Raw genomic sequence first — 16,056 nt, 5'->3', positions numbered from 1 at the left:
ATGTGGGATCTTTGTTCCTTGACCAGGGATCGAACCTGTGTCCCCTGCATTGTAAGATGGATTTTTTTTACCACTGGACCACCAGGGAAGTCCCCAATTTCTCCAATTCTTGAACCAGTATTATAATCCTAATGCTTCCCTCATTAATAGATTAAATGAATTTTGAAAAACAAACAAACAAGATCCCTTGAGATTCTACATGAATTTTAGGATGAGTTTTTATATTAATTCAAAAAAATCGTTTTTCATAGGGATTGATTACATTGAATCTATTGCTTATAACAATTTAAAGCAAAAATTATAACACTGTGTTGTGTAATTTATTATATATATATATATATATATAATACATATAAAATAGCTTAATGTAGGAGGGAAGTAAAATAAGATATTTATTTCCAAATTCTTACTTTATGTACAAAGTGATGTTACATTAACTTTAAATAGACTGTGATAAGATAATGATGTCTTTTGTAATCCCTAGAGCAACCATTCTGAAAATAAAATAAAAAAGGTAAATCTAAAAAAAAAAGGAAGCATTAAGTTGAATTATAAAAACTATACAATAAGCACAAAAAAGTTACAGAATAGAAGGAACAGAACATATTTTTAGACAGATGGGAAAAACAGAAAACATTAGAAAAATGGTATACCTAATTTCAATCATATGAATAATTACATTAAAGGTAAATGGACTAAAGTCACCAATTAAAAGACAGATCATCATAATGAATGTAAAAACATGTTCCAAATATAATCTGTCTGCAAGAAATAAAGATGCAGATAAGTTGACACTTAAAGAATGAAAAAATAGATTTAGCATAGAAACACTAATAATAAAAAAGCAAAAGCTAAATTTTATTTAAAGACAAATAATGTATGAGAAAGGCAAACTGTATTAGTAGAAGTGTATTATGAGTTGAAGAATGCTTCATAATAATAAAAATAATATTACATAAAATAGATATTCATAATGTTATGTTACCAAGAAATCATAAAATCAGAACTATATATACACGTAATAACTAAACTCAGAGAGAAACAGGAAGTAAAAGTTATACTATGTATGAGGTTTCAGTTTCTCCAAATCTTTCCAACACTTTCTATTTTCAGTTTTTAATGAGTTACTTATTATGGTGGGTGTGTCTTGGTGTCCCATTATTTCTTTTCCTTTGTCTTTTTAATGCCTTGAAAAAAATTGACAGTGTTTTTTTCAGAGCAGTTTTAGATTCACAGAAAAATTGAGAGGAAGGTACAGATATTTTCCATACATTCCCTGCCTCCACACATACATGGTTTCCCCTATTATCAACATTTCCTACCAGAGTGGTACATTTGTTACAATTAATGAACCTACATCAACGTATCATAATCACCCAAAGTCCATATATTACATTATGGTTCATCCTTCATGTTGTACTTTCTATGAGTTGGGGCAAATATATACTGTATCCATTATTATGGTGTCATACAGAGTATTTTCAATGTCCTAAAAATCCTCTGTGATCCATTTTTTCATTCCTCCTCCACCCAACCCCTGCCAACCACTGTTGTTTTTTTTTTTTTTTATTTTCTCCATTGTTTTCCCTTTCCAGAATGTCATATTGTTGGAATCATACAATACGTAGCCTTTTCAGATTGGCTTCTTTCACTTATATGCATTTAAGATTCCTCCCTGTCTTTTCACATGTCAGTTCTTCTTAACACTAAATGATATTCCATTGTCTGAATGTTCCAAAGTTTATTTATCCATTCACCCACTGAAGGACATCTTAATTGCTTCTAAGTTTTGGCAATTATGAATAAAGCTGCCATAAACATACGTGTGCAGGTTTTTGTGTGGACATAACTTTTGAACTTTTGGGGGTAAATACCAAGGAGCATGATTGCTATGTCATATGGTAAAGATATACTTACTTTTGTAAGAAACTGTCACATTGACTTTCAAAGTGGCTGTGCCATTTTCCATTCCCACCAGCAATGCATAGGAGTTCCTGTTGCTACACATCCTCACCAACATTTAGTTTTTCAGTATTCCATATTTTGGCCATTTTAATAAGTGTGAAGTGGTATTTCATGGTTGTTTAAATTTGCATTTCCCTGATGACATATGATGTGAAGCATTTTTACATGTGCTTATTTGCCATCTGTATATCTTCTCTTGTGAAGTGTCTGTCAAGTGTTTTGGCACAATTTGAATCGAGTTGTTTGTTTTCTTATTATTTAGCTTAAGGTTTCTTTGCATATTTTAGATAATAGTACTTTATTAGATGTGTTTTTGCATATATTTTCTCCCAGTCTGTGTCTTGTCTTTTCATTCTCTTGACATTGTCTTTTACAGAGCAGAAGTTTGTAATTTTAATGAAGCCAGCTTATCAATTACTTCTTTCATTGATCATGTCTTTGGTGTTGTATCTAAAAAGTCATTGCCACCCGAAGTCATCTAGGTTTTCATCTTTGTTATCCTCTAGGAGTTTTACAGTTTTGCATTTTAGATTTAGATCTGTGATTCATTTTGAATTAGTATTTGTTAAGGATGTAAAGTTTATATCTAGATTCCTTTTTTCTTTTCTTTTGGATATAGATGTCCAGTTGTTCCAGCAATGTTTCTTGTAAAAACTATCTTTGCTCCATTGTGTTGCCTTTGCTCCTTTATCAAAGATCAGTTTACTATATTTATGGGGGTCTATATCTGGGCTCCCTATTCTGTTCCACTGATATTTGTGTATTCTGTCACCAGTACCACACTGTATTGGTTACTGTAGCTTTATAGTAAGTCTTGAAGTCAGGTATTGTCAGTCCAACTTTGTTCTTCTCCTTCAATATTATGTTGGCTTTTGCCAACATAAACTTTAAAATCAGTTTGTCAATATATACAAAATAACTTTCTGGTATTTGGATTGAAATTGCATTGGATCTATAGATCAAGTAAAGAAGAACTGACATTTTGAAAATATTGGGTCTTCCTCTCAGTGAACATAGACTATATCTCTATTTACCTCTTTGATTTTGTTCATCAAAGTTTTTTTGTTTTCCTTGTGTAGATCTTGTACATATTTTATTAAATTTATTTTCAAGTATTTGGTTTTCATGGATGCTAAAGTAAATGGTATTGTATTTTTAATCTCAAGTTGTATTTGTTCATTCCTGATATATAGGAAAGCATTTGACTTTTGTGTATTAACTTTGTATCCTGCAACCTTGTTATAATCACTTGTCAGTTCCAGGAGATTTTTGGCAGTTCTTTTGGATTTTATATATAGAAAAATAAATTTATTTGCAAAAAGAAGTAATTTTATGTTTTCCTTTCCAATCTTTATTCCTTTTCTTTCCTTTCCTTTCCTTTCCTTTCCATTCTTTTCCTTTTCTTACTGAATTGGATAGAACTTCCAGTATGATGTTGAAAAGGAGTGCTGAAAGGGAACATCCTTGCCTTGTACTTGACCTTAGTTGGAAAGCTTTGAGATTCTCACCATCTAGTATGATATTGTAGATATTTTTTGTAGATATTCTTTATAAAGTTGAGGATATTCTATTCTTAGTTTAATGAGAATTTTTATTATGAATGGCTGTTAGATTTTATCAAATGCGTTTTCTGCATCTATTGATATGATCATGTGATTTTTCTGTTTTATCCTGTTGATATGATGGATTACAATAATTAATTTTTGAATGTTGAAACAGGCTTTCATACGTGGGATAAATCCCACTTGGCCATGGTATATTATCTTTTTATACATTATTGGATTTGATTTGCTAATATTTTGTTGAGAATTTTTGCATCTGTGTTCATGAAAGACATTAGTTTGCAGTTTTCTTATATCTTTGTCTGGTTTTGGTATCAGGGTCATGATGGCATCATAGAATGAATTAGGAAGTAATCTTTCTGCTTCTACTCTCTGAAAGAGATTGTAGAGAATTGGTATAATTGCTTCCTTAAGTGTTCAGTAGAATTCACCAGTGAACACATCTGGGCCTGCTACTTTCAGTTTTAGGAGGTTATTAATTATTGATTCAACTTTCTTGTTCTCTTTGCTTTTGGCTTTCCAGGATTCTAGTGATACATCCTCTAGCTCAAAGTTTTCTTCCTCAGCTGTGTCACATCTACTAATAAGTCCGTCAAAGGCAGTATTATAGTATTTTTGATTTCTATTATTTCTTTTTGATTATTTATTAGAATTTCCATCTCTCTGCTTACATGACCCATCTGTTTTTGCATGCTGCCCACTCTACCCGTTAGAGCCCTTAGCATATTAATCATAGTTGTTTTAAAGTCCTAGTCTGATATTTCGAACACCCCTGCCATGTCTGGTTCTGATGCTTACTCTATCTCTTCAATATATATATATATATATATTTATTTACTTACTTATTTAGTTAGTTAGTTAGTTAGTTAGTTAGTTAGTTAGTTATTTTTGCATTTTGGTATGTCTTGTGATTTTTTTTCTTGATAGCCAGATAAGAGGTAAGAGGAGTAAGAGGAGCTGCCTGTAAACAGGCCACTAGTAATATGATGGTGAGGTTTGTGGGGAGGGAAGGCATTTTATAGTCCTTTGATTAGATATCAGTCTTTTAGGGAGCCCATGCCTCTAGCCTGTGAACTTAACAGGTGTTCCTCAGGGTTTTTCTTTTCTCCCTCCTTAGGTAGGAGAGGTTGGCTAGAATGGGCTGGAGTTGAGTATTTCCCTTCCCCAGCATGTTAGGCCCAGTTTAGCTAGTTTCTTCTGAGGGCAGGCCTTGTTAAGAAGAACAGAGTGCTCTGGGGTATTTCAAAATGGTTCCTTTTCCGTTCCCCCTGCAGGAAGCAGGAGAGGAGTTTTCTCTGATATTTACTGTAGGAACCTAGTCAAGCTCCTGGAGGTAAATCTTACAATAGTGTGAGTCCCCCAAGACTAGATCCCTTGAAGTTTTTAACTCTCAGAGCTGTCTGCTCTGAACCTCCAGTGATTCATCAATTACAGCCAAGGCTTTCCTACCGTGGCACTGGCTCCTGTGGGGTTGCAGCTAGTGATTCTCTAGTAAGCCATGCCTCCCTGTATTGATCTATCTCTCCAGTCTTAGGAACAGCAGTTTGTCCTGTGTCCTCCCCTCTCTTGAGAATTCAAGGAGAGTTGTTGATTTTTCGGTTTCTTCAGCTTTTCATTTGTTGTTAGGGGAGAGTAACAACTTCCAAGTTTCTTATATATGTCTTAATATACATCTTTTTAGTATTAGGTTCACTAAACAATTTTCCCCTGAGGGCAGGCCTGGTAGGAAGAACTGAGTGCTCTGGCATATTTCAAAATGATTTTTTTCACCTGTCAGAAGCAGAAGGGTGTTTTCTCTGATATTTAATACTGTCAGAATTTGGTCAGACTCCTTACCTGGAGGTACATCTCACAATATTGTGGGAGCCCCCCATGACTGGTTTCCTCTTGATGTTTTTAACTCTCAGAGTTGCCCTCACTCTATCTCCAGCAATTTATCAATTATAGTTCAGCTTTTTCTATCCCAGCACTGCTTCCAGAGGCAGTTTCTCCTTGTAGGTCTCTGCTGCAGTAATCTGGTAATCAACAACTCCTTGTATTCAGCTGTCTGTTTCTCTAATCTTGGGAGCAGTGGTTTGCCCTGTGTCCTCCCCTATTTCATGGATCCAAGAAGAATCATGTTCAACTTTTTACTTGTTAGGATGGAGTGATGACTTCCAAGTTCCCTTACATGCAGAACTAGAAATCAGAAGTCCCCATAATTAGGATTTTAATTTACATTTTGCTGATGACTAATGATTTGAACATTTCTTCACATACTTATTTTTCATTCACATAGTTCTATTTTGAAATGCCTGTTCAAATATTTGCCATCTTTATTGCATTGTGTGTATTTTTATTGTTTTAATATATCTATCACATATGTGTAAAGCTGTAATATATGTTAGATATTAGACACATTAGTTATATAGGTATCTATATACACAAATATATCAATATACATGTATAGATATATCTAGTTATGTACATAAATATGTTAGATACATATAGACATATTAGTTAGATAGATATAACTCTTGGAAACCTGTCCTCAGATATTTTGAAAATATTTTTTTCTTAGACTGTGGCTTGCCTGTTTGTTTTCTTCACGGTGACATTTGAAAACAAACATTTAAAATGTTGATAACATCTAGTTTGTCTCTATTTTATTTTATAAAATCTTCTGTGTCATGGAAATTTCTTATAAAATAAGGTACATAGCTACCCCACGACCCAACAATTGCACTCATGGGTATTTGTCCAAAAGAAGTAAAAACATGTCCACAAAAAGCTTCTTTTCGTAATAGCCAAAATTTGGAAATAATCCAAATATGTATATTCAGGAGGATAGATAAACTGTGGTATATTCATACAATGGGAGACCTGGTCACCATTTAAAAAAAAATACTGCTGCAGCCAAGGATTTTGATGAACCTTAAAAATCATGTTCAGTGAAAGAAGCTTTACACATTAGAGTATGTACTGTATTAATTAGTCCATTTAAGTTAAGTTCTGTAATGGGCAGAAATTAATATATGGTGAAAAAATAAAAGCAGTGTTTTAAAAGTAAAGTTCTATAAGTCAAAAATTAATATATGGTAAAAAATAATAAACACAGAGTTTTTCTCTGAAGTGTTGGAAATAGAAACTGTAAAGAGGTATGAGGGAATTTTCTGGGATGACAGAAATGCCTTATAGCTTGACAGGTGTTTGGATAACAGATCTAAACATTCATCAAAGCTCATTAATGGCTTGTATATTTCACTATAGGTTAAATTACCTAAAATAAAGCAATAATAACTCTAAACAAATACTGAATTCTAGTTAATGATATAAATGTTAAACTGTTTAATGCTGATGTATCCTAATGTCTGAAACTTACTTGAAACACTTCAAAAAGTGAGATGAACTTATAGATGAATAGATAAATTGATAAACAGATCAATTGATAAATTAAAGTTTTGGATGAATAGATAAATGAACAGGTATATGGTAAAGCTTATCTAGCAAAATGTTGAGAATAATAAAATCTCAATGGTGGATAAATGGATGTGTACTGTATAATCCTTTCAACTCTTCTGTACATTCAACAATGTATAATAAAATGCTGGGGAAAAAATGCTCTTCCCATTGCAAATTATAAAAAAAATAAAAAGAAAACCACTTTTTCAACATTTCTAGACAAAAAGGAAAGTGAAAACCATAAATGCAAATTTTAATAAAATAATGTAATCCTTACATATCAGAATCTATTTCTCACAGCGTTTTTCAGAGGAACCTTAAATATCTAGATCAGTTGAAATGTATAATTAAAAATAAGTTTCTTAATTTCCCAACTCAAAACTCCAAAAGTGTACAAAATCTTAAAAAAATAAAAATTAAGGAAAGACTTATTAAAATAAAAAGAAAAATTAATGAGGCAGAAATAATAAAAATTTTAAAATAATATTAAATCCAAAAAGTTATTTTTTAAAAAGTTACAGATGAACCGGTTTTCAGGGCAGAAGTTGAGATCCAGATGTAGAGAACAAACGTGTGGACACCAAGTGGGGAGAACCGTGGGGGTTGGTGGGGGTGGGGATGGTGGTGTGTTGAATTGGGCGATTGGGATTGACATGTATACACTGATGTGTATAAAATTGATGACTAATAAGAACTTGCTGTATAAAAACAAAAACAAAACAACAAAAAAGAAAAATCCTTTTTGTAGTCTGAATAGTTTCTTTCAAAAAAGATATCTGAACTCATTGTAAGGGCAAAGCAATAGGTAAGTATTTTGGTATAAAATTTTAAAGTCCACATTAATGATCTCTTCGTTGGATATCCAATTTAGTGAGGAAAACTGTATCAAAAATAGATAACAGGGGCTTCCCTGGTGGTGCAGTGGTTAAGAATCCACCTGCCAGTGCAGGGGACACAGGTTCGTGCCCTGGTCCGGGAGGATCCCACATGCCGCGGAGCGGCTGGACCCGTGAGCCACAACTACTGAGCCTGCGCATCTGGAGCCTGTGCTCCACAATGGGAGAAGCCCACGCACCGCGATGAAGAGTGGCCCCCGCTCGCCACAACTGGAGAAAACCCACGCACAGAAACGAAGGCCCAACATAGCCAAAAATAAATAAATAAATTTATTTTAAAAAATAGGTAACAATTCAGAGAAAATTAAAAGTTCAGAAAAAAATCAATGTAGAGGAAATGTAATAAGAAGTTTGTTTACTGGAGCAGGAAAGGTCACTCGGTTCAAAATGACATTTTGCAGGAAAACTGAAAGTTGCTCAAGATTGGTTCAAGGGCGGCAGCGGCTCCAGAGCAGTAGCAGCATCACCAGATCCCCGGTGGAGGTGCACCTACAGGTGTTGTTGCTGGAGCAGCGGAGGTTCGGTTCTCACCATGGGGTCGGGACCCTCCAGTTCATGTTAGTCTTTGGAGATCTCCTTCATCCCCCTCAGCTTCGGGAAAATGGCTCGAGCGAGTAAGCCTGCGATGAAGAAAACTTCAACATCTGTTCCTTTGGAGAGGAATAAGAAAGAAAAGGAAAATTCTGTAAACTCTTTATTGGTGGCTTAAGCTCTGAATCCATGGAAGAAAGTCTGAGGAACTACTACAAGCAACGGGGAAACCTTATAGACTGTGTGTTAATAAGGCATCCTGCCAGCCCCAAACCAGGAAGATTTGGTTTTGTCACGTTTTCATCCATGGCTGAGGTGGATGTTGCCATGGCTGCCAGACCTCATTCCATTGATGGGAAAACGGTTGCACCCAAACGTGCTGTCCCAAGAGAGGACTATGGGAAGCTGGGGGCTCTTATCACCATGAAGAAGCTGTTTGTTGGTGGAATTGAAGAAGATACTGAAGAGCATCATCTTAGAGATTACTTTGAGAAATATGGAAAAATCAATGCCATTGAGATAATTACCAATAGGGAGTCTGGAAAGAAAAGAGGCTTTGGATTTGTCACTTTTAATGACCATGATCCCATGGATAAGCTTGTGTTGCAGAAAGACTATAGCATCAATGGTCATCATGCAGAAGTAAGAAAGGCCTTGTCTCGACCTAAAATGCAGGGAGTCCAAAGTTCTAGAGGTGGAAGAGGAGGCAACGTTGGTTTTGGAGACTCTCCTGGTGGTGGTGGAAATGTTGGAGCAGGACCAGGATGAGGAAGGAAACTTGGAGGAGGAGCTGATGGATATGGAAGAGGACATACATTTGGGGATGGCTATCACGGGTGTGGAGGAGGATCTGGAGGTGGCAATTTGGGGGTTAGCCCTGGTTATGGAGGAGGATGAAGAGGATATGGTGGTAGAGGATCTCGATATGGTGACCTGGATGGGGCCTCCAGAGGTGGTTTTGACAGCTATGGATGAAGAAATTATGGAAGTCATAATTACAATGATTTGGGAAATTATAAGCAGAAACCTTCTAAGTACGATTTACTGAAGAGTGGAAAGCTGAGTGGTATAGCAGGAACGTGGGAGGATCATACGGTGGAGGAAACTATGGTCCAGGAGGCGGTGGAAGACGTGGGCGTTATGCAGAGACCAGCCAATACTGAGCTTCTATTTGCCGTGGGCTTGACTGTATAAATAGACATTGAGAGCCCAGAGGTAACAGAAGAGCTTTAGGTTATCGAAATAACAGTGTTCAGGAAACTCTTACCTCAGTCATGCATAAATATGCAGTGATATGGCAGAAGACACCAGAGCAGGTACAGAGAGCCATTTTGTGAGTAGACTCGATTATGTAAGAACAATACCTTTCTGTGGAGGAAAGATCGTATGAAAAAATGCTTTTGAGACGGTTTCTTAGCTTTTGAATTGTTGTCTCTCCAGTGGTCTCTGTAAGAATGTGGAAGCATCCCCTTTGATAATGTTAAATTTCAAAGTTTTGGATGATATTTGAATCCTTTTTCAAGATTTTTCTCAAAATTTTGTAAAACTGTTAGCTAGAATCATGGTGTAATGAGACATAACATCATTCTTCTAAAGAAAATTAGTTCATGTGTAGAGTTAAAAAACTGTTGTACCTTTAAGATTTAATAAAATAATTCTAAAGGTAAAACAGTAGTAGTTTGTCCTCTGATAATTTTGCACTTTTAGTTTTTACCTTTTAAATATTTTTCTTGTGTAATGATATCAGAGTTTGCAGGGTAGTGATATGACTTACATACATTATGAAATGATTATCAGAAAAAAGTTTTTCTTCTTGCAATGAATATTTGTAGGATTTACTGCTTTAACAACTTTGATATACATCCTACAGCTGTGCTAATTTTGGTCATCCTGTACCTTACATCTTTTGTAATGTTGAGTAACTTGTCATGTACCTATTGGTCATTTGTATGTCTTTTTTGGATAAATGTCTATTCAGTTCCTTAGTCCATATTATAGTTTGATTATTTGCTATTATGGTAAAAAAACAAAACAAAACAAAAAGTTATTTTTTAAAAAGTTAACAAAAACAGACATGTAACCTAATAAAGAAAGAAAGCAATAAATCACATATATACAAAATAAGTAACTACAAGAAAAAATAGCTAGAGAGACAGAGAAATAATAAAAGTCATAGCAGAATACTTTGTGTAACTCTATGCAGATACATTGTAAACTTAGGTAAGAGATAAAGTTTCCTAGGAACGTTCAATTAAGTAAAAATAATTCCATTGCAGAAAGAGGTGCAATAGACTAGTTTCACAGGAGAATAGTGAAAGATCAAAAAAAAAAAATTCCCCCAACAAAAAGTACCCCATCTAGGTGTTTCCAACGGGGCATTCTATGAAATGGTTAACATCTAGATGATCCTAATGCTATATAAATTTTTCTCGAGCTTCAGAAGTGAACAGAAACTTTCAAATTACTTCATGAGACAAATATAACATTAGTTCCTGAATCTGATGGTAGCAGAAAACAAAACAAGACCAAAAAAACCCCAAATATTCCTTGTGAACATTAATGTAAATATGCTAAATAAAATATTAGCAAACGGAATTGAACAGGTATATAGGAAAATAATACATTATGACCAAGTGAGATTTATTCTTAAAACGTAAGGATGTCTTAATATTTGCAAATCTATTAACATATATCTTCATATCAATGAAGACAATTTCTTCATATTAATTCCGGGGAGAAAAATCATAGTTACTTGGAAGGGCTTGACACAGTGGATACACATTTATCTGATAATATTTAATGGAATAAGAACGCACACATGCACACACATGATAGAAGCATACTGAGATCAAGAACAAGGCATAGATGCCTATTTCCCCACTATTATTTAACATTGTATGGGAATATAGATCAAAATGGAAAAGAAGAAGGAAAACTGCACCTGTTTGCAAATGATTTGACAGTGATCTGAAAATGCAAGGGAATAAGTTATTTAAAAAAAACTCATATAATAAACATTCTATTAAGTAATAGGATATAAAATTTAACATAGGAAAACCAATGGCTTTCAACTGCACAAACAATAGCCAGTAAAAAGGATATAATAGAAAAGAATCCCTTTTAAACTGCAACAACATATAAAAAAGGCAGGAAAAAACACAAAAGACACAAATGTAGATTTGCAAAAGCAAAAACATTCCTTGTTTTTGGGTTCAATATCACATGCATGTCATTTTTCTTTAAGTTAATATATGAGCCTAATGCAATTTCAATAAAAGTTCACATAATTTAAATTTGTAGCTACAGAAGTTAATATGGAAAAATTCACGTGGAAAAGCAAACATGCAAGAATAATGATGAAATCTTGGAGAAGAGCATGGAGTGGCAGGGCAGTGCATACTTATCAGATACTGAAACATATTATAAACTTTCTATAATCAAAACAGTTATGTATTGGCATATTAATGGACGGAAAGAACAGTAGAACAGAATAGAAAGTTCTGAAATAAACCCAAATACAATAGGATAAAGATGACACCTTAGTCACTGTAGAAAATATAGGCTTATTAATAAATGTAACTGGCCATCTGCATAGTCATTTGGAAGAGTAATATCAAATTTATATTTCATAGATTACACAAAAGTGAATTCCAAAAGTATCAGAAGTCTAAATCTCTCTTTTTTTAAAGAAACCATACATGGAGTAGAAGAAAACATGGATACCTTTCCTTATAATCTGGATAAAGGCAAAGCTTTCTACTTGAGTCTCAAAATCCTGATGCAATTTCTTTTATTAGACCAGTAAATATAAAACATAAAGAAGCAATTTTTGCCTAGAAAACAAAGAGCCAAAAATACAATTAAAATATAAATTACAAACTGGGAGAAAGTATTTGTATAACATTTATCCTAAGAGCTAACTTCTGAAAAATATAAAGAACTATAAGAAATCAAGATATAGCAAGTCCTTAAAAAAAGGAAAAAAATAAGGAGACAAAGACCTAGCAGCATAAGATATGAGAAAATGGCCTTTAAATTCTTGAAAAGATGTACAACTTCATCCATACTACTATAAATGTGATTAAAACTACCTTGAATTAAAGCTTCATTTCTGATTAGATTGGGAAAATTTTAAAAGTTTGACTACACACTTTGTTGTTGCTCAGACTGTGGGGAAATAAGTACTTTTTTATACTGATGCTAGAAATGTTAAATTGTATAACTCCTATGGAGGAAAATTTGGCAATATATAACAAAACTGCACACCATTTGACCTAGAAATCAGTTCTAGAAATTTACCCTAAAGATATGCCTTTAGTAACACACTCATACAAAATGCATTACTTACTCATTATGACATTATTTATAGCAACAAATTATTGGAAAGTTACCTATATGTCCAATAATTCGTGATTAGGCTAATCAACAAAAGTGTATCCACAGAATTAAATAATACACAAATATAAAAAATTAAAAAAACTCTAAGTGATATAGTTTAAGCAGAAATATGGTATATATATCTGTGAAAAGAAGGGGAAATAAAAATGTGTATGTTTTTGTTTATGGAGATGTATCTACTTATTTTTGTAAAATAAACACAGGAAGGATAAACCAGAGAATGATTTAATTTGTTACCTACAGAAGATATGTGGAAACAGATTAGAAAAAAATAGGAAAAAGAATGAAACTTTATTAAGCATTTTTATATAGATTTGACTTGAACCATGTTATTATTTTCATATTCAAGAAATATTCAACAAAGAACTGCAAAAACTCTAAAATTGAATGCAAATATGAGAAAATATATAATTGCATATCAAATTGATCATACTCTGACTATATTCCCAGTGGGATATATTCCAAGGACAAAAGGAAATCTTGACCTTTAATACATTTAGTTAGTGGTGGTAGTATGGTTGTAGTAAGTCTGAAACTGTTTCTCAAACATTTTATGAGTGAACAAATAAGTACATATATTGATATTGATGGTACTACATTCATTTCCAACTGTGGAAAAAGGAAGTTGTAAATGTGGAATGAGAGGAACAGAAGAACACTGTAAGTATTAAATTTGAATTGAAGTTATCAATATGAGTTAATGATTTTTAAGATACATATTTCCTAGCTCTGTCCACTGATAAATGGTACTTCAGTAGCAGTGAGCATACTTAGCACCTAGATCTTGACTTCTATAAGTACCATTCTCTAAAAGGAGCCAGAGCTCCTTGGATAATGGCTGGCTCTGGGTCTGTGTCCAGGGAAATGAGGTGGGTCTGATGCATTTTGTTATGTCAGAGAGTAAAAGTTCTCAAAAGTTGATAGGAGTGTTTCAAGAGGGCATAAAATCTTGTTTGAAGAGGCTCCATTGGCTAAATTTAGGATAATTAGAGCCTCAAAATAACTTATGATGGGAATGATTTATAATACATGGAAAAGGAATGAATCCATGGACTATAATAATGCTAGCTAATTTTCAAAGGGCCAAGGGAGAAGGGAGTGAAGGAAAATCTTTTTTTATAGAAAAATGCCATCTAATAAATATAGGAGGAGTGATAAAATTGGAAAATCATCATTTGGCAACCAAAATTTTAGGAATTGATTCAGGAATCAATCTTCAATGGATGCTAAAACCATTGGGTTTAAGATTGTTGAGGAGCAGGATAGTTGCGTGGTCTCAACATATGACCTCAGAGATTAGTTATGAATTATAAAGGGAGAAGATAATACTACAGAAGAGAAATTTGGTGAACTCGACCTTTACCAAATGATCAAATTTAATATCACTAGTAGCAGGACAAAATGACATCATCCATCTCCTGATATGATGCACTGAGAATGATACAAAACCACCTATGTAGTATTGTTGTTAAAGATGCTTAACGCGAATCTACTCACGAGCAAACAATCAAATCCAAATGAGAAACATTCTGCAAACAAACGGCTTACTTTTCTCAAAAATATCAGTGTCATGCAAGAGAAAATAAAAACAGTCTTGATTATAGTAGACTAGAGAGTTATAGCAATTAAATGCATTGATTGAGCCCTGGAGAGGAGGAAAAAGACATATGGAACATTATTGGAGTAATAAGAGAAATTAGAATATGCACAAGATATGATAATAACAACAGATCAATAATAAATTTCTTTAATATAAGCATTGTATTGCGATTATATAAGGGAACATCTCGGGTCTTAGGAGCTAAATGCTTAAATATTTAGAGATGGTAAAATGTTAAAAAGTGGTGAATATAAGTGAAGGATATAAGGGTGTTTGTTGTTACCTTTTAGCAAATTTTCTAAAATAAAAAGTTGGAGGAAAAGAACACACTAAAGGCCAAATTCCTAGACTGGACAATTTTTGTTTGTTTTGAAATTCAGGTAGAATATTAATCTGTCCTTGAAATTTAGAAAAGTGAATTGTTTTTCTGTGACATGCTGGTCCTTCAATATTATTGAGAACCAGGATAAAAACCAGATATGATGTGAACAATTCTAAACAATGCCCTGGTGCTTGGAACTGACATTCTCTAAGCTTCAAATACTACATTCAGAATATCATTTTGAGGTGAGGCTTTCCTATTTCCAGAAGTGAATTCTCTTCCTTAGAGAAGATGGACACCGTTATGTGAGGAACCAAATGAGAGCATCAAGGATTCAATAAATGTGCTTTTATGGTGGTTGGTAGTGGTGGACTTGGTGGGAGAAATGAAGCGGTACAAATATCCCCCTTCTTTTTTGTTTGAGTTCTTTTTCCTGCCACTAGATTAGTTAAGATGGAGAAGACCTCGTGTTTCAGAAATGCCCTCAGTTCTGGAGGGCTGAGCAAAATATTAAGGCAGGAACTTTAAGCCTAGACCTTAATGGAAAGTGGTAAATAGGAGTGTGGCAGACATTGTAGATTGGCCCAAGTAACATCCTGTCAGTGTTGGCCATGTGACAGACTTCTGGCTAATGACATGCAAGTGGAATGGACATCTGCTAGTGCTGCTGCTTCTTTCTTCTTTATTTTTCTTGGCCAAATATGATATGATGGCAAGAGCCTCTGCAACCATCTTGCAACCACAATGAGAAGGCTTAATGGAGTCATCCCTGATTGCTGAGTTACTAAAACAATCCTGCAATCAACTACTTCTGGGCTTCTTATGTAGGAAAAATAAACTTACTTGTTTAAGCCACTATATTTGATTTATGGTACAGTCCATCTCACCAGGGTAAGACCAGGAATTTGTGGCAAAACACTCACATCAAATATGAAGAATTTAATTCAGCTTGAATGTCCCCTGTGTCATTGCCCTCAGAAAACTGTGTGACCAAATATAGTACACTGCCAGCCTTTAACAGGTATAAAATACCTTTAACGGGTCTAAAATAAAAATTGCCCAAGGTAGAATTAATTGAGCTATGTCAGGTGAAAGGAAGAAGCAAAGACCCTGCAGAGGGAGAAAGGAGATAGTGTGGAATTTAACTTGGACCAGAGCTTCCCACATCAATCACTGGAATCACTAAAGGCTAGAAGGTGTTATGTGAGTTGGAGTGATGGTGAGAAAGTGACCTCTGAAGAGTAAGGCTGAAGAGAGGATATATAGCATGGTCCGGGGTTCAGAAAGGGAGCTGTCAAGTAATTATCCCCAAATTATGCTGTTTTTGGTTGAGAATTTGAA

At 34.1% G+C, this 16,056-nt stretch overlaps 1 pseudogene across 1 annotated transcript; it reads left to right on the top strand.

The window, feature by feature from the left end:
- The first annotated feature begins 8,465 nt into the window (after window positions 1–8,465).
- On the top strand, window positions 8,466–9,558 carry LOC309962514 (heterogeneous nuclear ribonucleoproteins A2/B1-like; annotated as a pseudogene). The gene is made up of 2 exons: window positions 8,466–9,251; window positions 9,372–9,558. The product of its transcript is annotated as a heterogeneous nuclear ribonucleoproteins A2/B1-like (transcript).
- Window positions 9,559–16,056: the final 6,498 nt, after the last annotated feature.

Source organism: Leucopleurus acutus (genome assembly GCF_964270905.1).
Source record: "Leucopleurus acutus genome assembly, chromosome: 5".
Taxonomy (NCBI): domain Eukaryota; kingdom Metazoa; phylum Chordata; class Mammalia; order Artiodactyla; family Delphinidae; genus Leucopleurus; species Leucopleurus acutus.
This window is presented reverse-complemented; position numbering and strand designations above follow the sequence as displayed.